The sequence below is a fragment of the Sturnira hondurensis genome, unplaced genomic scaffold, assembly GCF_014824575.4.
Source record: "Sturnira hondurensis isolate 20B ecotype Veracruz unplaced genomic scaffold, ASM1482457v3 Scaffold0006413, whole genome shotgun sequence".
Taxonomy (NCBI): Eukaryota; Metazoa; Chordata; class Mammalia; order Chiroptera; family Phyllostomidae; genus Sturnira; species Sturnira hondurensis.
Genome location: NW_028079044.1, coordinates 11403803 through 11430349, shown reverse-complemented (window position 1 = coordinate 11430349; position 26547 = coordinate 11403803). Strand labels below are relative to the sequence as shown.

The window sequence follows — 26547 nt, the reverse complement described above, 5'->3', positions numbered from 1 at the left end:
CTGATATGGCTCAGTAGGTTGGACATCATCCCAGAAACTGAAAGGCTGCCTGATTGGATTTCTGGTTGGATTCTGGTTGGAAAGGCTGCCGTATGCTTGAGGTATATGCCTGGGTTATGGGCCAGGTCCCCAGTTGGGGGTGTGGGAGAGGCAACCAATTGATGTTTCTCTCCCTCTTTTTCTCCCACCTTCCCCCTCTATAAAAACTAATAAATAAAATCTTTTTTTTTTAAATGAAGGTAATCAGGCAACTAATCGATTTTTCTTTCTCTCTCTTTCTCTTTCCCTTCCCCCCTCTCTCTCAAAAAACATGGACAATAAAAATGAAACATTCAGCAGTATATAAATACTTTATGTACAAAAAAATATATCAACCATAATACCTCATTCACAAAAAGCTCCTTTCTCTGGGGTAAAAGGCATGACATCAATGTGATATCCATGGACATGCCCACTGTTCCTTGCAATTAGGTCAAATGTGTTTCCAGATATCCTGCTTGACTGCATTATGGCCAAGCCAACCATTTAGGTCATCCCTGAAATCTAATTGCTGAACTCAGTCAATCTAAAAAAAAAACTATGAACAAGTATAAAGGACACATGGACAATAACTAAGGGTGGGGGGCGGAAATGGGAGGGAGGTGGGGAGCATGGGGCAGGGGGCGGGCAGGGTTGGGAATATAAGACAGAAAGCTGTACTTGAACAAGAATTAAATAAAAAATTATTTTAAAAAATTTCAACAGCAAAACAAAATATGGAAACAACAACAACAAAAATAAATAAAATAAATAAATAAATAAATAAATAAATAAATAAATAAAAACTCACTAAGCTCATGTGGACAACCAAAAAGAAGGAACTATCCCTCTCTATTCTTTTTTTCCTACAAGTTCCAGCCTTAAATTCAGTTGATTAGCCTCAAAAACACATTTGGATCAGAAAGAGTTCAGAATATTGTTTCTCCAACCACTAGAAAAGCAAGATGGAAACATCACCCAATTTCTTCTCATTGAACAAAAATCCTATTAATCTCATAGCTGGTCTTGGTGTTCATTTCCTTTCTAGGGATCCTAACTTTTGGTTTCATGTTCTGTTTCTATGAAGTATCCTGTCTTCAATGCCCTGCACAACTAGGAAAACTTTTCTCTTTAACACAGTTTGCATCATTTTTCTTCCTGTAAATGCTCCCATACTCACCTTTCTAAGGTGGTAAGGTAGTCATCAGACTTTTAAAAAAGGTATCGAGAATGATACTTTTTCATCAGTCTAGATTTCTGATGCCCAGGACTCATTGAAAATTGGAAGGATCTTCCATAAGCATGACCCCAAGTCAGCTGTCCCTTTGGTCCAAACGATAAACTGCAATGACTAGCAAGAAACTGAACTGATACACGGAAATTCAACAATGAGAAGAGCTTTGTGATACACTGACACATAGATCATGTCAGTTCTGTTTTTTTCCCCAATCTTAGTCTACCCTTACCAAACTTCACATCAAATATCCCAAAGACACTATGCTAAAATTGGGATAAAACTGTGTTAAAATTTATTCTAATCAATGACTATAAGAAACAGAAATCACACACACACACACAAAAAAAGAAACAGAAATCATGGAGTGATAGACTGCCATCTGTTCCTCTTATACATGGTCCTTTCTTCCATAGTAAATTGTGTATGTAGCTACCCCGAATAAAAGCACGTTCCCCTCTCCCTTGTAACGAGGTATGGCCATGTGACTAAGTTCTACTCAATGGGGAATAAGTGGAAAAATTGTGGTAGCAGCTTCAAAGAGTCTTCCTTAAAGATGGGAGATGTGAAACTTTCCCCTCTTTTTTTCTTTGACCCTTTCCTGCACCCTATTGACTGAGATGTAGCTACAAAGGCCTCTTGGGTCATGAGGACAGGGACCATGTCCAAGGGCCAATGGAATGATCTGATGGAAAGGTCTGGGAATCGAATGCTGTGTGGAACAGTACCTGTCTCTGGACTTGCACATAAAGGAGAAATAAACTTCAATCTTTTTTTAAGGTTTTGTTAATTTCAATCTCTGTGACTAGCAGCTGAACTTAAGCCTAACTAATAAAATAAGAAAAATAGGATGGTAAAAAGATTCCTTCTGAGTAAGCTGTAAAATCATCCCACTAAAGTAGACTGAGAGAAGATAATACATTCTCTAAGAAAAGAAATATAATGAGGCAAGTCTAAAGGCTGTTTGTATAGCATAAATAAGAGTCTTTTAAAGAGTTAACTCTGCTTAGTGAATGAACTAAGTCTTTGGCATATTCACAGAATGCTGATAGTTGCTATGAAGCCTAATCACATTGATGACAGAGTACATGAGCTTACTAAATCATTAATATGCTTTGCTGAACATAAGGCTTTAAAAACCTTTGGACCATTTACAGTGTTGCTCTCAATGAATTCCAGGAGGCCCAAATGGTACCAGTTGTGATATAACAACAGGAGACTTAAAAATCCATTTCTTAAAGAGTCACATCTAAGAAAATCTGTAAAACAATAACTCTCAACAGCATAACAGGGCTAAATAACCAATGGGATATACTACATAACCACACTCAGAAATTTGTCAATTTAAAGAAAGTATCAAGAGTCTTGAAAGATTTCAGTGTTACAGAAGACAAAAGACCACAAATGAGAAGAAAGTTTGTTATAAATCACTGACTTAGATTGACAAGACACAATATGAAAAAATGTTACACTTTTCAGCACAGCAATAAAATTTCTTTAAACTATAACTATTTTTAAAATTTGGTGCTTTCTACAAATTATTAGTAGAGATTAGAGAAGTATATATGGGTTGATGAAACTTCAGAGACCTCAGATGGTTTAAGTTAAGTGGACCTTTAAATTAATAAAAAATTCCAGAATATAAATTAATTGCTTGTCAATCTAGAAGCCTATTAGCAGATACACTGAGCCTAGTAAGGTGAGTAGATAATGAAAAAATAAGTTGCAACAAAAGCATAGAGCAAAAGGTAATTTTTTCTTCACAATCTGTAAATTTCTTTATGATCTCATTAAAAGGCATTCCTGAACCAATAAAATAAGGAAATGGAAAATAAGATTCACTTTCACAGATATTCAACTCACCCACAGATTTTCAGTAACTGAAAAATTACAGTACATATTTGTCACTAAGCTTCTAATTGTAAGGAAGAAAAATTATTTCCTTAAGAAATAAAAGTTCAATTTCAAATAGGAATGGCATTCCTTGATGAGGTCAACTTCCAGACTATCCCATTTCTGAGCTTCATCTTTCCCGGTTATGAGAAATATATTTATAACTGCCACAGGACATATGTCAGCTTACAAAACAAAGTCTCTACATCAAGCCATGTGATCACTTATCCCTCAGAGCAAGACTTCCTAACTGATAAATTCAAAATGTAGTATTAGAGAGGAGAATAAAAGTAAGGAAAAAGGGGGGAATTTTTCTCTTCCTTTTTATTCAACAAAAGCAGATATAAAATTGTGTAATGCAGACTGTGGTTAAGGATATATTTTTAAAGACCCTTGGGATAAAATAACTGAAAGGAAATATACAAAGTACTAGCAACTTCATTGGAGTGGTAGAAACTGGCCTTCTTTTCTGTTTTTCAAATTTTCTCCAACATTAGTTTCATCACTTTAACTAAAAAGTGAAATTACAAAAGTGAAAAGCAGAAAGCATTTTAAAAATTAATCTTCTCTTGGTCGGAGCCTAGTGTTATCATCTATGTGGAATCTTGGGCCTCACTTCAGATATGAGCCTATAGTTTAGTAAGATTTCCAGGTGTTTCCAATGCACATCAAGCTAGTGAATCACTATCCTGCAGCAGTGATTTTCAACTGATGTGCTGCAAGAATTTTTAAAACATGAAATACCTAACTATTTAGTCAGGGGCACTGACCTCTTTTCCCTTAGATTGGCAAATAATAAAAAGACAATGGCCAATAGAACAATAGTCACCTGGTGTGAATAAATCAAAATTATACCTATGTTTTCACCACATCATCAAAAAAGTAAAATATTTTTTTGGTGTGCTGCAGAATTTTAGTAATTACTTTACGTGTGCCATGAGATGAAAAAAGCTGAAAACTGCTGTTCTAGAGTATTTACCTAGGAATAAACACCTATACTGATTCCTTTTTAAGTCCTTCCTATGTCAGTCTACAAGTATGTTTGGGGATTTACCCAAATATTTAACAACACTAGTCAGTAAGTACTGACAATAAGAGACAATAATAAATCAATCACATCACGACATTTGGGGTGGTGTTTATAAAATAGTTCCACGATTATAAAAGACACATGGACAATAACAAGGTGGGGGGGGTGGAAACAGGAGGGAGGTGAGGAGGGGTGGGATGGGGGGGAGGCAGAAAACTGTACTTGAACAACAATAAAAATGTTTAAAAAAATAATTAAAATTTTAAAAAATCTTGTAGAAGACAACTCAGGGCAATCAAATGATAGATAGAATAATTATGGAATAAAGGTTTTGCTCCAAGCAAAAAATAAAAGAATAGTTCCAAACTTCAAACCCAAGTTGTCATCCCCTACTACATTACCTACATCCACTGGAATGAATGAGAGCAGAATGTAGGTTGGTATACCAGAGAATCTTTTCTTTTAATAAAATCTGTAGCCCACTAATGAGGAAACACTAGGAAATAAGGTAGCATAATACTGTAGTACTGGAATGCTTGAGTAAGCCCGGACTCTATCTTAAGGCCTATTCAACAGCTTTGTTCAGTTACTTTAAAAACCCCATCTAGGGCAGGGTTTCTCGATTTGGCACTACTGACAAGACAGCTCAGGCTGGGTAATTCTCTATTGTGGAGGTGTCCCGTGCATCGTGAGGTTTAGCAGCATCCCTCACCTCCATTAGATGCCAGTAGCTTCTCCTCAGCTGTTTCCTAACATTTCCAAATGCACTCTGGAGACAACCCATCTGCTACAAGCCCCAACAAGAATCACTACTATAGGAAGACAACAATAATCAGAAAGGGGTCCTGTTAATATAGGTCAAATATGTTATTTGGGATTTTCCCCCAAAAAAACATCTAAGAGCATAACTGAGTTTATAAAGTATAGACACATTTGTGAAATTTGTTTTAAAAGCTTGATGAGACAAAGAGCTTGGTCTGATTTTTCTGGCTATTGTATTTTCAGCAGTCAGTTTCTGGGCCATGACAAGTGTTTGACAATGTTAGTTAAATAGGCTAAAATATGGAGATACTACTATATACCCTCAGTATTCAATTTCAGGTTAAACTATCACGATTCTACTACATGTATTGTCATTTCTTTCTTTTAAAAAACAAAATAACATGGGTCGGCTGCCTCTCATATATACCCCAACAGGGGACCAAGCCTGCAGCCCCAGCATGTACCCTGATAGAGAGTTGAGCCGAGGACCTCTCACTTTGCAAAATGATGCCCAACCAACAGAGCCACACCAATCATGGCTGTTGTCGTTTCTTAAATGTATTTCTCTCACCCACTTTAACTAGAAAAAAAATCCTACTAGTTAAATCATATCTAAAAATTAATTACTAAGACCTATTATGTAACCAATAAGCACCATATCCAAACTGATTATGGATTATGACTCTTGGAACATGTGGGATGGCAACAGGAAGTGGGATGGTTCGCACAGAAAATTAGCATAAGAACAAAAGGAATCTGTGCTGAAGACTTAACAGCTCAGGGCACTGCTATTTAGAGAATATAAAAGAAATTTTAGATACTGTCACCTTTCTGTCCAGATTCCTCTTTTCTCTCGACATATTGCTCATCTCCAGGCCTCATTCTCTAGTGTTCTTTAAACACTCTGGACAAGCAGTTTTTAAATTTTTTTTTGAAGCCACAGACTCACTTTCAAAATCTGATGAAAACTGTAAATTGTTTTCCTAGAAAAATGCACTTCCATATAAACTTTACTCTATAATTTCAGGGAGTTTGTAAACTTCCTAAAATTTATTGATAGGAAAATGATTTCTCCCATTCCTGAATGACTATTAATATTTATTGTCCATTCTGTACAATTCAGTAATTTTAAGTGGTAATATTTAGTTTCTCAACCAAACCAACTTAAAAATGGTGATTCTGAAAATCTCATAAAATAGAGTATGTGAGAAAAGTGCTTATAAACTATAAAGTACTAGCAATACATAGACAAGTTATATTCTTCATTTCTGTGTCCCCAGTCAGATTATAGAGAACCTGGATGTAGGGATTCTATATTGTAACTCTCCAGAATACTCTTTGGTGTCTAATAAAACTGAATTAATCTTTCGTAAAATCTACCTCAAGCAAGGAACTCTGGCTTATTTCCACAGTTGAAGGTGGCAGTGGGAGTGACCACTTCAAATCTGCATCCGAAGATAACACTGAGAGACCAAATGTAATGGGGTGTAGGCTGGGAGGCCCCAGAGACCCCCAAAGGCGGGATTTGTAATGAGGGTCTAGAACTTGGGGTATTCGGGAATATAGGATAATAGGCCCAGCTGGGGGGAGACATGGAACAGGGCCACTGAGAGTTATTTTGCAGGCCTCCTTCATGCCTGATATGCGAAAATGGTTACTTTGTGCATCAATAACAGCACACTAGTCTTCCAGCCTGAATGGAGGCAGAAGGTATGCATAACTTTGACCCATGATATAACTCAGAGGCCGCTCCCCTGGTTACAATGCCTGTGTGAGAGCTTGTAGATGGTTTGCTCCACACCACAGGGCCACGCTTGCCCAGACTAACTATGGCAGCCAAGAAAGGCTGAAAAATACAGGAGTGCTAGCAGGTGTACCCAATTGTGGGAGGAGTTGAAAATTGGGTTACAAAGGAGGTTCCAGGCTGGGATTTAAACTAAAGGCAGGCTGCCATGTGAGTCAGAAGCATTATGGGAGACAATGCAAGGATAATGCAATACCATGCAGGAAGCGGTGAAAGGACTCTTGCTGGTGGGCCATGAGGAGGTGCTATGTGGTTTTGGATTAAGAACTGGAGCCCTGGCTAGGGTAGCTCAGTGGATTGAGTGCTGGCCTATGAACCAAAGGGTTGCTGGTTCGATTCCTAGTCAGGGCACATGCCTCGGTTGTGGGCCGGACCCTCATTTGGGGGCACAGGAGAGGCAGCCACACATTGATGTTTCTTTCCCTCCCTCCCCGCTCCCTTCCCCTCCTCTAAATATAAATAAATAAATTAATTAAAAAAAAATAAAAAGAACTGAAGATTGTGGTGACACAGCTGATGGTGCCGGGGATGCTGAGGACTGCAGGAGATCTGCCCAGCTGAGCACGAATTACTGGGAGAAACCGGGAGTCTAGCTGAGCTACTGACTTCTATTTCTTTTTCCTGTGATAGGGTACCCCTGATTGGCCTGGTTGGGCAAAGGGGGAAGTCAGGACCGTGTGTGTGTGTGTGGGGGGGGTGTTTTAAAGGGATTTTGGGTTTTTAATGGCAACATTTTGGCATTACTCTGAACCTGTATAATTTTTTAAAAACATTTTTAAAGACTTTACTTATTCATCTTTAGAGGGGAAGGGAAGGAGAGAAAGAGAGAACTATCAATGCATAGTTGTCTCTCGTGGGTCCCCTGCTGGGAATTGGCCTGCAACCCAGGCACGTGCCCTGACTGGGAATCAAACCTCAATCCTTTGGTTCGCAGGCCTGCACTCAATCCACTGAGCTACACCAGCCAGGGCAAAATCTGTATAACTTTTGAATAGTTCCTTTCCTTTTCACCAAACTCTGGCATTGACAGCCACAGCTCATATCAGCAGCAGGCAAAGATGAACCTAGAACAGAAAGACCCCAGGGGAGGGGTGGGTGTTCCAGTAACAGTGTCTGGGCTCTCCCATGGGTCTATTCAATAACAAAAACACTTTGTTTCACAAGACTTTCACTTGCCTAATCTTATCTTTCTAAGTCACATATTAGTTCACCTACTTACCTAGTCCAGGACTGTAGCTACTGTAGAGAACTAAACATCTAAGGCTTTGTAAATCATGAACTGGAGACAGAGAAAGAGAAAATAAATCCAAGTTTTTTCCTCAAAACCGGCATGTACTAAATTTTTTAAATCATGTTGTAAAGATTCACTGCAAAGAAAATGAAATGTGTTTGGAGAATCAAGCCAACAGAAAATAGGTGTGAGAATTCATAATCTTTTCCCTTTGCTTAGCTTCTTCAATGAATGTTTCATGGTGAGTCCCACACTAATTTTACTCTTTAGGCATAAAGTGGTAGCATATAATGAATTCCACAGTGAACAACAAACCCAGCTTTGTTAAAAGCTAAGGAGTTCTGGATAAATCCTACTCAAGTCACCATTTCATGAACTTTTCTTCCCCTTAAATTAGCCTCATTTCTCTTGGCTTTGAGTTGTCTAGCATTTTGCCACAGTCCTTCCAGTCACATTATCATAAACGTAATTATTCAGAACTATATACACAGAGCTTGTCTTGTCTCCTTAATCCAGACCAAATTCTGTGCAGCATGTCTGTATAGCACAGAACTAGCTTCACAACTGCACTTACTAAAAGGATAGCTGAAATAGAATAAAGCTGTATGACCTATCCAGGGTTCAATGTTTATCTTCTATGAACAAATGATACTAATACTCCTAGTTCTCAAAAGTCTGTATCACAGATCAAAATAAAGTGAAATGATACTAATAATCCTAGTTCCCCAAACTTTGTATCACAGATCAAAATAAAGTGAACATGGCAACAGAAGGCCTCTAACAGTTTATAAAGGAAAAAAAATAGGCCGTTCTTTTCATAGTCGGGACCTTGCTCCTTGTAGATCCTATACATAAAAGAACAGAAGCCCATTCTCACCAGATTGTTTCTTTGGTTGGTGATTGGAGTAGGAATGACATTCCAGTCCCTAAAGTCCTATTTTTTTCACTTCTTCTCACCTTTCTTTTGACACTGGATGCTAGTCTACGATGCTTGGTTTAACCTTTGAGAAAAAAAAAAACCCATATAAAAAGAAACAGAGTAACCCCAGTCCGTTGAAATCTATTTTGGAAAGATGCCAAGAAGACAGGAAGCACTTGGAGGAAAGGCACTACTGCAAAGAAAATACATTGAAGAGCTACTTTCACATTTCTAAACTCTGTGCCTAATATCCAATTTAAATTGGTACTTTTAAAAAATGAAGCCATGATAGAAATCAGTAAAAAGGATCAAAGCAGAAAATCAAAATAAACAAAAAGCAAAAGCAAGCGATTAACTAGGCAGTAGGTTAGAAGGTAATCAGAAATAAGATAAAGCCCCCTCCCTTCAAAATGACATCTCTCCTCCACCTAATGTCACAAAGACTAACTGGACAGAACGATGGTCTGACACATAAGCCACAAAATTTAAGTAAATCTGTAAAATAAAACCTAGTCTTGGTTAATCACAATCAAGAAAAAGAATAAACAAGTGGATTGCAAATTTGTTCCCAAAATTCGCAAAAGTTTTGGAATTTAATTATTGTTATATTTAATACAAAAAAGAAGGAAGTTGAAAGGCGAAAGGAAACACCTGGAGTTTAGCAGCAGGAAGGCCATAAAGACAGCAAAGAACAAACTTTCTTATTTGAGGATCATGATTTTTCTGTGAAAATGTTTTGATGCTCCCTTCCTCCCTAAAGAAATAAAATATAAAATATTCTGCAAATGATATAGCAAATATTCCTAAATGCCACAATGAGTGGTACAGGAATATTATGAACAATGACATTTATTATTTAAGAAATGGCTTAAAATGTCATTCAAATAACTATTTTATTTCTTTCCTTTTAGTCTCTACTCACAAATGTTCACATATCTGCTAGTTAATATGGTAAAATCTTATATATCTTTAATCCTTTTTATAAATCAAACCAATGAATGCACAGACAAAAATAATAAGCTGACATGAGTATCCAAGAAAAAAATGATGTTCAGCCTAATCAGAAAGAAGTAGAAAAATAAAATACATATCCTCCAAAAATCCAGCACAATAAATTTAGAAATAAATGGCTCAATGTGTCTGGAGTTATTGAAAAATAAGTTACTACCCACCTTGCAAAATTATAAAAGACCTTTCTTTTTTAAAATATTTTATTTATTTATTTTTAGAGAGAGGGGAAGGGAAGGAGAAAGTGGGAGAGAAACACCAACATGTGGTTGCCTCCCATGTGTCCCCTACTGGGGACCTGGCCTGCAACCCAGGCATGTGCCCCAACCAGGAATCGAACCAGCGATCCTTGCTTCACAGGCCCGTGCTCAATCCACTGAGCTACACCAGCCAGGGCATAAAAGATCTTTCTTAAAACAGCTAACTTGCTCCATATTCATTCTTAATATTCTTCCTTCAGTATCTACTTAGGCAAAGTAATTCAAGGATTTTAAAGGAAAGTTCTTAATTTGGGGAACTAAAATTTTGGAGAGAATAAGTCAGGCATGCCCTTACCCAGAATTAGCAGCCTCTCACAACATCTGACCATTCATTTGCTCACTAATGTTAACAAGTTTATATTTCGTATCACTGCACCTGTGAGTCAACAATGAATGATAGCATTTTCAATGCTACTTCAATAAAATGCTACTTTCATGGCCCTTAAAGTCCAGTGAGACAGATAGTAGACAATAGACAAACAACTACAAATGGGATAGGCAGTATAAAAAAGTAAAGGGAGATGTATATATGGAAGGCAGTAAAATAGGGGAAGTATAAAAGGGAAGTCAAGGAAAAAGTCTCCATAATGAAGGGACATTTGAAACATAAGGGATGAAAAAAAAATCAGGTTAACTTTCCCAGAGTAAGTAACGAAGCTTCTTCCTTGCTACTCATATAAAGAATTACATAGTACTCCTTCACATTCTCTTCTACATCAGTATGCCATCTTTGTTTCAGTTCATTGTATTTCAGACCCGAGGATACCCTGAATAGCTTGCACATGAGCAGGACAGAGAACACTATAGAACAGTCTATTCTGCCACTATTTCCAATCATGCGGATAGACTTAGTTGAACCTAACTTTCAAGTTAACTCAAATTTAGAGCAAATACAGACATACTCACTGCATATGGGATACTACTAATCAACAATAAATACCTAAAAACTTTTCCTAACGAGATTAAAAAATAATTCCAAAGAAATTTGGTTTCAAAAAATAAAATTATACACCTGGCTGGTGTGGCTCATTGGACTGAGTGCCAACCTGCAAACCAGGGGGTTGCCAGTTTGATTTCCAGTCAGGGAAGATGCCTGGGTTGCGGGCTAGGTCCCCAATTGGGGATATGAAAGAGGCAACCACACACTGATGTTTCTCTCCCTCTCTTTCTCCTTCCCTTCCTCTCTCTCTAAAAATAAATAAATAAATAAAATATTTAAAAAAAATAAATTTATAAAGAGCTAAAAAGAGGACAGCTAACAAAGAAACATGAAATAAGGCAGCGAACTCAAGTCTGAGAATTTAGAGACCCCCCCCTTAGACTACCCAGCATTATTAAGCAGAGGCATCTTCAGTGAACAGTAACTGCCACTCTTGTTTAATCTCCAACTGGCCAAGATCCAAACTATTCCCTTTGTCTAAAGCTATATCCAGTATCATGGGTTTAGTTGGTATTTCCAAAGGCTATGACTCAAAGACATATCTCAAGATGATGACAGGGCTTAGCCTCTTTGAATAAAACAATGTATGTTTAGTGGATGGAAGACAGTATACTCAGTGTTCCTTAGTCTAAAGTTCCTTAGAGGATACCTAACCATCTTCTCAAGCACCAAATCTTCACAGAAAAAAATGCATTTGGAGTATTGTTAAGCCTTAAAAACAAGGTATTTCAGTTTCTCATAAATACCTTGAGAGGTAAAGACATTAACTGGCCTGAAATCTCATTTTCATCAAAGAAGTGTTCTTACCACTGGCACCACTACCCCAGCACCAGCACTAAAAATACATAAAAACAATTCAGTATTTAACTTCTTTTAATAACAAAACAGGCAAAAGAAAACACAAATCAACTTTATGGATGTAATTTATCAAAGAAAACAAAATATTTTTCATTATAAACAAAATTTTTGTTTATAATGAAATTTTTGATCTAGATAAAGGACTCATGGACAAAGCCAAAGGTGGGTAGGACTCAGAATAGGAGGCAGGGGTGGGTGGGCAGGAGAAAGTGGTGCTAGGAAAATGGAGACAACTGTACTGGAACATTAATTTTAAAAAATGATTAAAAAATGTTCTGATCTAGAAAGTAAAAATAAATTCATTTAAAGTAAACAAAAGCCATGAATAAGTAAGTTTCAGGCTGTAGTACATCATATGTTAGATGATGGCACCTACTGACTAAAGGTAACACTGCCCCCTACATTTGTGACAGTAAAGGTGGACTGTCACATTTCTACATTTGTGGAAAGGTGTGGACTAAAAAGATGCCTATAATCTCTCAGGTGTAGGGAGAATAGCAGTGTGAAGAGGAAAATAGTGATCAATGGTCAAGAAAAATCCCATACTAAAGAACATAACATAGCTCTGACCGGTGTGGCTCAGTTGGTTGGGCATCATCCAGTAAAGCAAAAAGTTGCTGGTTCAATTCCCAGTCAGGGAATGTGCCCCAGTTGTGGGTTTGGTCCCTCCTGGGGTGTGTACAAGAGGCATAATCAATGTTTCAATATTTCACATTGATGTTTCTCTCCCTGTCTGTCTCCCTTCCTTTCTCTCTCTCTAAAAACAACTAGAACAGGAACAGAACCACAGAAATGGAGATCACATGGAGGGTTAGCAACAGGGGAGTGGGAGGAGGAGAGAGGGGGGAAAAGGTACAGAGAATAAGTAGCATAGATGGTGGAGAGAAAATAGACGGGGGGGGGCAAGAATAGTATGGGAAATGTAGAAGCTAAAGAACTTACAACACATGGACATGAAAAGTGGGGGAATATGGGTGGGAAAGGGAATGGAGGGGAATGAAGGGGGGGAAATGGGACAACTAAATAGCATAATCAAAATACATTTTTAAAATAAATAAATAAAATATTTTTTAAAAAAGAGAGAATATAACACAAAAAGCAAGCTGACAGAAGTATACTAAAACCCTCAGAAAACCAAATCAATGCTGGTAATATTTAATTCCAAAGATTTTAACTTTAATTTTCTCCCTGAAATATTTTAATTTGGTCTTTTGGATTTTAATTTTCAGATACATTATGTCTAATTTCACCACAAAAAAATTAAAGATCCAGTGGACAAATTGTAAAGGCAAACTATAACTCTGAAAAGTAAAAGACTATTTCATTAATGATTCTTGACTGAGAGAGCATGGTCAGGAAAAGAAAATGAATTTTACAGTCAAGGAGAATTGTGCTCAACCCTTTAACCCTCTCCTTCTGTTGTGTGACCTTGAGTACATTAACATCTTCGAACATTTCTCCTCATCTATGTACCGTAAAACATTATTTTAAGAACTGGCACATAAGAGGTACTCAATAAATGGCTAATATTATAATTACCATGGAATTTTAAAAATTTTCCCAAGAGGACATGTTACTGTGCCAGAAAATACCTAACCAGTTAAAGTTCCTAATTCCTACGGAATTCTTGGTTCTACAAACTTTTTTTTCAGTAGGAAGAATTTTAACAAAGGCAAAAAGAACATTCCCTTCCAGATATTTAATTCTGTTAACATCCAGAAGATAGGAATACTACCCTTCTGGGATATTTCACATTTAATACTCCATCAGCAGGTATATTATTTGTCAGACAGGACTGTGTTTTCCTATATGTCCACAACTACCTACCAGAATCAGGCCACTACGCTCAAAACTGTAACTTGGACTGTCCAACTCTGGTGAAGGGATGCAAGGAATACCTTAATTTCCCTAATATTTGACGTGCATATGCTATGCAAGAGCTGGATAAACGGCGAACACCACCAAACCTTATAATGCTATTCTCACTTCCTCTCTTTGTTTCAAATTGGCTAGTCAACTCCTTAAAGCAAAGCCATTGCAATGCTCTATCAGGTAAAAGAGAAAAGCTCAGGCTTTTTCTCTTTAAGGCTGGAACATAATTACTGCACCTTTTTTAACTAATCATTTTTTAAATGATTATCTTTTCTTTATGCTTGTCCCTATGATTTCACAGACTGTGGAATTTAAATAAATATACAAGCTAGGAATGGTTTCCTAAAGAAAACATGGGAGTGGGGAGACTTCCAGTCAAGATGGGGGTGTAGGTAGATACAGTTTGCTTCCTTGCGCAACCCAAAGAAGAACAACAACAAATTTTAAAAAGAAAAACAACCAGAATGGCCAGAAAATCAAACTGTATGGAAGTTCGACAACCAAGGAGTTAAAGAAGAAACATTCATCCACATCAGTAGGAGGTGCCAAGAGAGGCAGCCTGGGTAGAGAGGACTCACTTGCAGCAAGGTTGGGGGCTGGTGGAGCAGTTGGCCCCACATTTGCATGTGGATAAACTGGGAGGAACTGGGGAGTGAGACAGACTGCATAACCCAGGGTTCCAGCATCGGGAAACAGTCTCAAAACCTCAGACTGAAAAAACCTGTGGGGATTCAGGCAGCAGGAAAAACTCCCAACCTCATAGGAAAGTTCATTTGAGAGACCTACAAGGTCCTAGAATGTACACAAAACTGCCCACATGGGAATAAGCACCAGAGGAGCCCAATTTGCTTGTGGGTAGTGGAGGAAGTGACTGAAAGCCAGAAGAGAGCTGAGCAAGTGCATTGTTCCCTCTCAGAACCCTCCCCGACATTCGGCACCACAGCATAGCAACATGAGTTGCCCTGTCATGGGGAATACCTAAAGCTCCACCCCTTACTATGAAACAGGTGTGCGGAGACAAAAATACGGCCAAAATGAAAGAAAAGATCAAAACTCCAGAAAAAAATACAACAAAGCCAACCGATCAAATGCAGAGTTCAAAACACTGGTAATCAGGATGCTCACAAATATGATTGAGTGTGGTCGAAAAATAGAGGGAAGTGAAGGCTATGCAAAGTGAAATAAAGGGAATCAACAGTGATGAGAAGGAAGCCAGAACTCAAATCAACGATTTGGAGCAGAAGGAAGAAATAAACACTCAACCAGAACAGAAGGAAGAAACAAGAATTCAAAAAAAACCAAGGACAGACTTAGGAACCTCTGGGACAACTTTAAACATTCCAACAACCAAATCAGAGGGGTGCCAGAAGGAGAAGAGGAAGAGTAAGTATAAAAAACTTACTTGAAAAAATAACAAAGGAGAACTTCCCTAATCTGGCAAAGGAAATAAGACTTCCAGGAAGTCTAGGAAGCTCAGAGAGTGCCCAAAAAGTTGGACCAAGGAAGCATGCACCAAGGCACATCATAATTATATTACCCAGGGTTAAAGATAAGGAGATAATCATTTCTCAAAAGAAATCTTGCAGGAAAGAAGGGGCTGAAAAGAAGTATTCCAAGTCATGAAAGGCAAGGACCTACATCCAAGATTGCTCTATCCAGCAAAGCTTTCACTTAGAATGGAAGGGCAGATAAAGTCCTTCCCAGATAAGGTCAAGTTAAAAGAGTTTATCACCACCAAACCTTTATCATATGAAATGTTAAAGGGACTCATCTAAGGAAAAGAAGATTAAAATATGAACAGTAAAATGACAACAAGCATAATTATGAACAACTGAACCCCCCCCCCAAAAAAAAAACAATACCCAAAACTAACTAAGCAAACAACTAGAACAGGAACAGAATCACAGAAATGGAGATCACATGGAAGGCTATCATCGGGGAGGGGGAGAATGGGGGAAAAGGTACGGGGAATAAGTAGCATTAATAGTTGGTAGAAAATAGACAGGGGGAGGTTAAGAATAGTATAGGAAATGTAGAAGCCAAAGAACTTATATGTCCAATCCATGGACATGAACTAAAGGGGGGCGGTGTGGAAATACAGATAGGAGGGAGTGTGCAGGGCGGAGGGGAATAATGGGTGGGAATGGGACAACTGTAATAGCATAATCAATAAAATACATTTTTCTAAAAAACTGGTAACATACAAATAAAATCTGTAGTTTAGTTAGTAACAATGTACCAATGTTAGTTTCTTACTTTTACAGATATACCATGGTAATGTAAGATGTTAACAGGAAAAACTAGATGAGGAGTATAAGGGAACTTGTACTATCTTTGCAACTTCTGTGTCAATTTAAAATTATTCAAAAATAAAGTTAATCTATAGCAAAAAAATCATACCTATTTCAGAGGGTAGGTAAGAGGACTGCGTGAGTTAATGCACAGATGTTTAGGACAGTGCCTGGGGTATGGTGAGGATATAATAAATAATAGCTATTATTATTTTTATGTTAAATACTATTAGATATTTGCTAAATAGACAAAAAACAAAACATAAGATAACAAACCAATAAGAGCTAGCTTCATTAATTCCATACTTGTGATACTGCTCTATTCCTCATTATTTCCCACCAAAAATAAACTGTGACACATATTTACTTTTTTTTTTTTTAAAGCAGAAGTAGCCCTGACTGATGTGGTTCAGTTGATTGGGGGCCGTCCCTCAAAGCAAAGGGTCACTGGTTTAATTCCCAGTAAGGGCACATGCCTGGGTTGCAGGTTTGGTCCCTCCCTGGTCACGGTGCTTACAAGAGGCAATGGTTTGATGTTTCTCTCTCACATCACTGTTTCTCTCCCTCCCTTCCCTTCTCTCTAAAAATAAATAAAGTTTTAAAGTAAAATAAAAAACCAGAAGTAATGGTGTGCAAGTCAGAGATTAGGTCATATAAGGCACTGTGGCTTCATGCTTGCTTTTTCTCTATTGAATCAGTCACTAAGGAAGTAAGCAGTTGCTATATTACCATATTTTGCCATGTACAATGAGCATTTTTTTGCCCCAAATTTTTTAAAAATATATTTTATTGATTATGCTATTACAGTTATCCCATTTTTTTCTCCTCTTATTCCCTCCACCTTGAACCCCCCTCCCACCAGCATTTCCTCTACCTTAGTTCATGCCCATGGTTTGTACATATAAGTTCTTTGGCTTCTCCATTTCTTACACAATTCTTAATCTCCCCCTGTCCATTTTGTACTACCAATTATGCTTCTTATTCCCTGTACTTTCTTCCTCATTCTCCCTCTTCACCGCCCCCTGCCTCACTGATAACCCTCCATGTGGTCTTCATTTCTGTGATTCTGTTCCTGTTCTAGTTCTTTGCTTCATTTTTAAAAAAATATATTTTATTGATTATGCCATTACAGTTGTCCTATTTCCCCCTCTTCATTCTCCTCCACCCTGCAAACCCCCTCCCCCACCAATCCCCCCCTTTAGTTTATGTCCACGTGTCTCAAGTTCTTTAGATTCTATATTTCTCATATTATTCTTGCCGCCCCCGTCTACTTTCTCTCCACCATCTATGCTACTTATTCTTTGTACCTTCTCCCCTCTTCTCCTCCTCCCACTCCCCTGTTGCTAACCCTCCATGTGATCTCCATTTCTATGGTTCCACTCCTGATCTAGCTGTCCTCTTGGTTTGCTTTTGTTTTAGGTGTGGTTGTTAATAACTGTGAGTTTGATGTCCTTTCACTGTTCATATTTTTCATCTTCTTTTTCTTAGGTAAGTCCCTTTAACATTTTATATAATAAGGGCTTGGTGATGATGAACTCCTTGAATTTGATCCTATCTGAGAAGCACTTTATCTGCCCTTTCATTCTAAATGAAAGCTTTGCTGGATAGAGCAATCTTGGATGGAGGTCCTTGCCTTTCATGACTTGGAATACTTCTTTCCAGCCCCTTCTTGCCTGTAAGGTCTCTTTTGAGAAATCCGCTAACAGTCTGATGGGAACTCCTTTGTATGTGACTGTCCCCTTATCTCTTGCTGCTTCTAGGATTCTCTCCATTATAATCTTGGCTAATGTAATTATGATGTGCCTTGGTATGTTCCTTCTTGGGTCCAACTTCTTTGGGACTCTCTGAGCTTCCCATATTTCCTGGAAGTCTATTGCCTTTTCCAGACTGGGGAAGTTCTCCTTTATTATTTGTTCAAATAAGTTTTCCACTTGTCACTCTTCCTCTTCCCCTTCTGGTACCCCTATATTTCGGATGTTAAAGGTGTCTTGGAGGTTCCTAAGCCTCTCCTCATTTTTTTGAATTCTTGTTTCTTCATTCTTTTCTGTTTGGTTATTTTTTTCTTCCTTCTGGTCTACTCCCTTGATCTGAGTTCCAGTTTCCTTTCCATCACTATTGGTTTCCTGTGCATTTCCCTTCATTTCAATTAACTTAGCCTTCATTTGTTCCTCTAATTTGTGACTAAAATCAACCAGTTCTGTGAGCATCCTGATCACCAGTATTTTGAATTGTGCATCTGATAGGTTGGCTATTTCTTGGTCACTTAGAATTATCAGCTCTGGGGCTTTGAGTTCTTCTTGAGCCATGATGTTTTGGTCTGTTTGGGCCTGTTACACATGAGGGGCAGAGACCTAGGTGTTCACCAGGGTGGGGCAACTCAGTTGCTGGGTTGTGACGCTGTATGTGGGGGCAGGGTCAAAGAGGGGCAATGGTGGTCCCCTCTGCTGCTGCCCACTGCTGGGGCCTGCACAGTCTGTCTCACTGCTCACTCCTTCGCCTGGTTTATCTGCGTGTGAATGTGTGACCGTAGTCAGCCAGCCACCTTGCACCCTCACTGGGTCTGCCTGTCGCAACTCCATGCCTGGGATCTGCCAACCGCCGACCATGCGCCTGGGTCCCTGGGTCAGTCTGGCCGAGTTTTCCTGCGCAACCCTGCTCCAGCAGTCACTGGCTCTGCCCCTCTTACCGGTCTGGCTGAATGGTTCGTTGTTGTCAGACTTCCATATAGTTCAATTTTCTGTGTTTGGTTGCATTTTTGTTACTAAAACCTTGTTATTTTTAAACTTGGTTGTGCGAGGAGGCACAGTGTTTCCACTTACGCCTCCATCTTGGCCAGACTTGCCCAAATTTTTAACGGAAAAATAAAGGTGCGCATTATACATGGGTAGTACTAATTCCGTATCTATATAAATGTTTTCAATTCTTTTATTTATGCTTATGCATTAAGAGTGTAACTCCAGAAAGCAATATCAATATCCATATGCAAAATAATACCCTCAAATGCGATAACTGGTTTTGTTTCTAAATATAAATAAATAAATAAATAAATAACTGAATTAAAAAAATTTAAATGAAAGATTTTTTCCCTGAAAGAATGGGCCAAAAATGTGGGTGTGCATATACATGGGAGTACATTATACCTGACAAAATATGGTAGTCTATGGTCAACAACCAGAAAGGAACTAAGGCCTCTTATTTTACAACAGCCAGTGAATTCGCTTGCAGGCAGATCCTCCAGCCCCAGTCAAGGCTTGGGATGGCTGTAACTCTGGTTGACAACTAGTAAAACTTGAGGTACCCAGAGCTAAAAATCACTTAGTTAAGCTGCTCCCAAGTTCATATGCCAACTCCTACGTGAGATAAATATTTGTTGTTCTCAGCCCCTAAGTTTTTGGAAAATTTGTTATTTAGCAATAGATAACTAATATATGGATTCTCTCCCTTATTAATTTACTTAAAATTTATCAAACATCTATTTTAATATTTGACGGCTTTAAGAGATACAAATATTAAGCCCTGGCTGGTGTAGCTCAGTGGATTGAGTGCGGGCCTGCGAACCACACGATTACGGTTTGATTCCCAGTCAGGGCAAATGCCTGGGTTGCAGGCCAGTTCCCAGCAGGGGACTCTCGAGAAGCAACCATACATTGATATTTCTCTCCTTCTCTCCTTCCCTTCCTCTCTAAAGATAAATAAAAATTAAATCTTAAAAAAAGAGATACAAATATTAATGATAAATTGTAGGCTTCTTGAAGGCATAAGCTAACAATCTACTGTAGTGGACATACATTGGTTTTGTTTGTCCAATATACCTAATTCCTTTGAGAAATTCCTCACCTATTCCCTACTGTATCAGTTGTCAATCTATGCCTTACCTTGCCCCTGGTGAAAGGGCTTGTCAAATACTGCAAGCTTAAATTACCCTAATTCCTATAAACAGTGACTTCTCTATGAGTAGCCATGCATTCTGAGCCAGAAAAATAAGAATTAGTCTTTAATTAATACAAGTAAGTTGGGAAGAGAAAAGTACCTCTTTCTACTGGTATGGGCTGACAGCCATTACCTTACATCAACAGGGAGTAAGCTTGCTTGCAGAATGACATGAACAGAGCCAGAGAGAGCCAGGAAACATCTGAAACCATGAACCACTTTTGGGCTTCCTAAATAGAGACTCATATATCCCACTAACCCCCTGTTTTGATTAATTAAGTTAGACACTAATAAAACTGCTTTGTGTTTTGTTTTATCAAATGCTTTTAAAAAGTTCAAAATATCCTGATAATTTATATTATCAGATTCAGTTGAGATAACTGGGGAGAAATTCATGATAGTTAACATGGACTCTAAAAAGAGTGAGGATTTTAGCGAGTAAAAATGGGGATGGATAAAGAACATTCCATGTAGCAACAGGAAAGGATATGCATGTATGAAAAATACAGTACCACTTGGCTGAACTATACAATATAAATAGTTAATTGAGCATAGAAGCCTTAAATTATATTCTTAGGAGACGAGGCTGTTTTCCCCTAGATTAAGGGAGTATGTAAGGAGAAGTATCATAGGATGAGAGGTCTACTTTATTTCATGATCAATATTGTTTAGATGTCACCATTCTCAATAGCTTCATTATCATAATTCTGTGCACACTTCTCTACTGTATCCACAAGACTTAGAAAATCCACAATGATTTATTAAATCATTGACATGATTTATCCATAATGATTTATTAAAATTCATACATACTTCCCTGTTACTGACTTCCTCTACTCTACTTAGGTTAATAACGCTGGCAATAAAATGATAAACCTGAAACTTGGCTTCCAAGTTAGGAAGTCCCACTTTCTCTTTTCCCAATTAAGAAATCATTTTTAAAAATCCATATAAAAGTGCAAAGAATATTCGTACACCATATACAAATATTAACTCAAAATGGATCAAACATATAAACACAGGAGCTAAAACTATAAAGGTCTTAGAATAAAATATAGAGGAAAACATTTTATGACATCAGATTTGGCAATGTGGTCTCAAAAGCACACAAAAGAAAAAGTAGATATGTTGGATTGTATCAAAATTTAAATTAAAAAAATATTTTATTTATTCATTTTTAGAGGGAAGGGAGGGAGAAAGAGGGAGAGAAACATTAATGTGTGGTTTCCCCTCATGCAACCCCCACTGGGGACCTGGCGCACAACCCAGGCATGTGCCCTGACTGGGAATCAAACCAGTGACCCCTTGGCTTGTAGGCTGGCACTCAATCCACTGAGCCATGCTAGCCAGGGAAAAATTTAAATTTTTGTGCATTAAAAGATATCATCTAGAGAATGAAAAGAAAACCCACAGAATGGGAGAGAATATCTGAAAATCATATATCTATCTGATAAGAGATTGATATTCAGTCATATATTAAAAACTCCCACAACTCAACTGTAATAACAAAAAACAGCAACCAGATTAAAAAATAGACAAAGGAATTGAATAGACATTTCTCCAAAGCTTATAAAAGGCCAATAAGCAAATTAAAAGATGGTCAACATCACTAATTATTAGAGAACTTAACTCAAAACCACAATGAGATGCCACTTCATACCCATTAGGATGGCAATTTATCCAAATATACACACACAAACACAAAACCCCGGAAAATAACAAATGTTGACAAGAATATGTAGAAATTAGAACTCTTGTGCGTTATCAGAAAGAATGTAAAAATGGCACAGCCACTGTGGAAAACAGTTTGGCAGTTTCTCAAAAATTTAAACATAGAGTTACCATATGATCCAGCAGTTCCACTCCTAGGTTTACACATAAAAGAATTAAAAGCAGGGGTTCAAACAACATGTGCACATCTGTGTCCACAGTAACATTATTCACAATAGTCAAAGGTAGAAACAACTCAAATGTCCATCAACATGTTAACAGATAAATAAAATGTGGTATAAACATACAGTATGATTTAGCTTTTAAAAGGAATAAAATTCTGACACAAGCTACTACACAGATAAATCCTAAGACATTATGCTCTGCAAAATAAGCCAGATACAATAAGACAAATATTGTATGATTCACCTTATATGAGGTACCTAAAATAGTCAAATTCACAAACACATACAGTAGGAAGAGGTTACCAGGGGCCAGAGAGAGGTGGGAATGGAGAGGAGAGTTACTGTTGAATGGACACAGAGTTCCTGTTTGGGATGATGAAAAAGTTCTAGAAATTGAGAGTGGTGATGTTTACACAACATTGTGAATGTACTTAATACAACTGAACTGTACACTTTAAAGTGGTTAAATGGTAAATTTTATGTGATATATGAGATATATTACACATACAAAACAAGTGCTAAGAATGGGCTTGGGCCAGAGGCCTTCTACATGCATCCCGGCAGCAGAGCAGTGGCAGGGATTGAAGCCCACAGCCAACCAGCCAGTGCACAAATACTAGACCAACATAAACAGTGTCAACATTGCTGGGCAAGATATACTGTCACCCTGAGTTTAGCAAAAAACACTGACATCCAAAAGTCGTTTCCGAGTCCTCTTAAGGCTTGGTTTCCTGGCTTCCTCTCAATCACCTCCATCTGTCCACAAGAATAGAACCAGAGCCAGAACAGCAAAAATCTGAAAGAAGTCCAAAACTAGGGGCTGCCTATTGGCAGGTTACTAGTCAGAAGCTAAGGACTTCGGTTCTGCCAAAGCCCTGCTCTCTGAGGGTCAATAAGTTTGCAAAGACACTCATATCTTTCTCTCCCTTTTTATATCTTTTTATTGAAGTATAATATACAGACAGAAAATGGCACATCATAAGAAAGATTTGTTAAGCCTATAAGGAAAAATTTGAGCTCAATAAACTCAAATGCATCTCTATAAATTGAGAGTTTAAAATTAAAATTACTTCAGCACAAAGAGCATTTTCTTAACTGCCAAATGTTTAACAGTTTTCTTAACTGTTAAATAGTTTCTTTTTTTCCCCCAAGTGTAAGGGCTATTAAAGCTTTCAAAGGACTCAAGTTGCATATTAGATGGTCAATTTAGTAACAAAACTGTTCAAGACTAGGATTACCAATTTATACTAACATTCACACACAAAAAAGTTATCATCAATTTCTCCTTTTCTTTTATTTTTCCACATCCTTTCCAATTCATCTCAAAGTAAGTCATCTACATTCAAAACATTTCTTCTGTCTGCTCACTTCCCTCCACTTTGACTGCTAAAATTATTTCCATCTACCTTGCTAAGGCTCCTGCAATAACTCCTTCTATGTGTTTTCCTGGCTTCACTTTTTTTCCCTTTTGGCACAATACTGATTTGTATTAGTTATCTCTAGGCTTGAAAACAAATTTTGAGACATTACGATGGAATTGTCATGTGAACAGAGGTGGAAATGTAGAATGGAGATTGTCCAAAACCCCATTTTGAACACAACCGTATTTTGAAGTGGAGTATTAATTTTGGCTCTGTTCATTTGGGATATTTAACCTTGCTAACAGAATGAAGAACGAAACTTTTTGTTTTTTATCTTGAGATCCCATTTTACCTAACTACTATCACACAGAGATTTGGAGGTAAAAGAGAGCTGCTTTTAATGTGCAAATAAACAATTCCAACCTTAGTGATTTTTTCCCTGAGATCTTACTACCATGACTTCATTTTTTACTATGTTATAATCCATCCTTCACATGTGAATCAAAGCAATCCTATGCAAACATCAATCGCACTGCATGATGCCCTGTTTAAAACCCTCCAATAATTTCCCATCATATTTAGAGTAAAAATCCAAATTTCTTACCAAGGCCAACTTCTTGCCTTTGCTCTTCCCTCTGCCTGTGTTTTACACTCCCAGATCAACCTGCCTCCTTAGAGAAGCCTTCCTCACTCAAACTGAAGCGGTGCCCCTTACTCTGAGATGGGGTCTGAGCATCCATAATTTTTTAAAGCTCTTTGGGTCAGTATGATATGTAGTGATGCTGAAAATCACTGCACTAAATAAGTCTTGCTTCTTCTTGAAACAATTTTCTGCCAACTTACTTTTTGCTACTTCTCACTGCCTGTGGGTTGAAAAAAATGAAAAACCAACATGTAGAAAGTGGTTAAAATAAAAAAGAAATGGCCATCATCAGGAAACCACACTAAACCAGTGCCAACAGTCACACCTATATGTAACATGCAAGAGTTATGTTTATAAACTTTAGAGAATCAGTACTACATGTACCAACTTTTTTACTGATCATGACACTCAGCTCAAAATAAGCAATGAAGTTGTTAGAGAAACCAAATGTAAACATCACCTCAGAATTGCCTTCCTCAATTTCCCAGGTAAGGAGAGCCATTCCCTCTTCTAAGATTTGATGAGGCTCTTTTTTTCTCTGACATACTTTCTTATACTAATTACTACTTCTCTTTTACTGTCAGCTCCATAAGATAAGGGAATTGTCTGTACTGTTTAATGATGTATCCCCAACACCTATACAGTGTCTGATACATAGTAGATGCTTAGTAAATAGTGAATTATGTGACTCATTTATTTACTAAACAAATATTTACTGACCACCATTTGCCAGGAAACATCCAAGACCCTGGATCATAAGGATATAGCAGTGAACAAAATAAAAACTTTGCCCCCCTTATATGCAATGTGGAGCAAGACAAGATTAATCAATGAAACAAAATACAATTGACCCTTGAACAATGTGGGTGTTACAATAGGTAAGCACCCCCTCACACACATAACTTTTGACTTAACCCCAACACTTAACTACAGTCCCTCAGTATCCACAGAGGATTGGTTCCAGGACCCCCTACAGATACCAAAATCCTTGGGTGCTCAAGTACCTTATATAATATGGTACAGAACAATGTATACAGTTGGCCCTTCATATCTGTGGTTTCCCAACTGGGGATATGGAGGGCTGACTATACATTTACTGAAAACAATTCATGTATATGTGGACCCACATAATTCAAATCTATGCTGTTTAAGACTCAACTGTATATAACATGCCAGGCAGTAATAAGTGACAGAAAGAAAAATAAAGCAAAAAAAAATTAATCTGCAATAGCAAAAGGCAGATTACTGGTTGCTAAGGAACTGAGGTGAAGATAGGGATGGACTGTAAAAGGGCACAAGGAAACTTCTAGAGGGTGACGCACACACACTGTCTTATGACCAGAGTGGTGGTTTCAAAAGTGTATCCACCATCTAATACATCTCCTCAGGTGAGGGAGACAAAAGGGAAAATTAACAAATGGGACTACACCAAACTAAAAAGGTTTTGCACTGCAAAAGAAACCGTCAACAAAATAAACAGACAACCCACAGAATGGGAGAACATATTCACTGCCACATCTGATAAGGGGTTAATATCCAAAATTTATAAAGAACTTATAAAACGTAACACCAAAAATCAAACAATCCAATTTAAAAATATGGGCAAAGGACCTGAATAGCCACTTCTCCAATAGACATATGAAAAGAAAAAAAAAAAGAAAAACAATGAAAAGTTGCTCAACATCACAAATCGTCAATGAACTGCAAAATTAAAAACCACAACAAGGTAACACCTTACACTGGTGAGAATGGCTATCATCAATAAATCAACAAACAAGTGCTGGTGAGGATGTGGAGAACGGGGAACCCTTTTGCACTGTTGGTGGGAATGCAGATTGGTGCAGCCACTGTGGAAATCAGCATAGAGATACAAAAAAACTAAGAATGGAACTGCCACCCCAGCTGGTGTGGCTCAGTGGACTGAGTACCAGCCTAAGAAACCAAAGGCTCACCAGTTCAATTCCCAGTCAGGGCACACACCTAAGTTGTGGGCCAGGTCCCCAGTAGGGGGTGCATGAGGGGCAACCACACATTGATGTTTCTCTCCCTCACTTTCTCCCTCCCTCCCCCTCTCTAAAGATAAATAAATAAAATCTTTAAAAAAAATAGAACTGCTTTATGACCAAACAATTCTACTTGTGGGAATTTATCTGAAGAAATCCAAAACATTAATTCGAAAGAACATAAGCACCCCTATGTTCATTGGAGCATTATTTACAATTGCCAAGATATGGAAGCTATAATAAAAAAATGAATATCCTGTACAAATTGCTGGTGAAACACCTAAATGTACTTATTGCACATTGCTAATCTGCCAGACTTCTGGTATAGAAACAGGAGGAGGAAAGCCATAAAACACTCATAAAATAATGGTTAAGAGAATGGACTTTTGAGTCAAACAAACCAAAGTCAATACAGGCAATTAGTACTGTTTTACAATAACTGAATAAAAGATCCTCCAAATGTATTTTGAAGAAGGATTATATTTTTTAAAAGGAATTACATTTTAAATTAAAATTAAAGGTATGGAAGTACAGACACTGGAAAACCCTAAAAACCTCAAGAAGGGAATATATGAGGAAATGTGCCAGCTAAAAA

The 26547-nt window shown here is 37.7% G+C and overlaps 2 protein-coding genes across 2 annotated transcripts in view; both read right to left on the bottom strand.

Annotated features, from left to right (window-relative positions):
• Positions 1-26547, bottom strand: part of COMMD1 (copper metabolism domain containing 1) — an 89879-nt gene that overhangs the window by 31245 nt on the left and 32087 nt on the right. The window lies entirely within an intron of this gene.
• Positions 1-26547, bottom strand: part of B3GNT2 (UDP-GlcNAc:betaGal beta-1,3-N-acetylglucosaminyltransferase 2) — a 153525-nt gene that overhangs the window by 125873 nt on the left and 1105 nt on the right. The gene's annotated exons all lie outside the window — the stretch shown is intronic.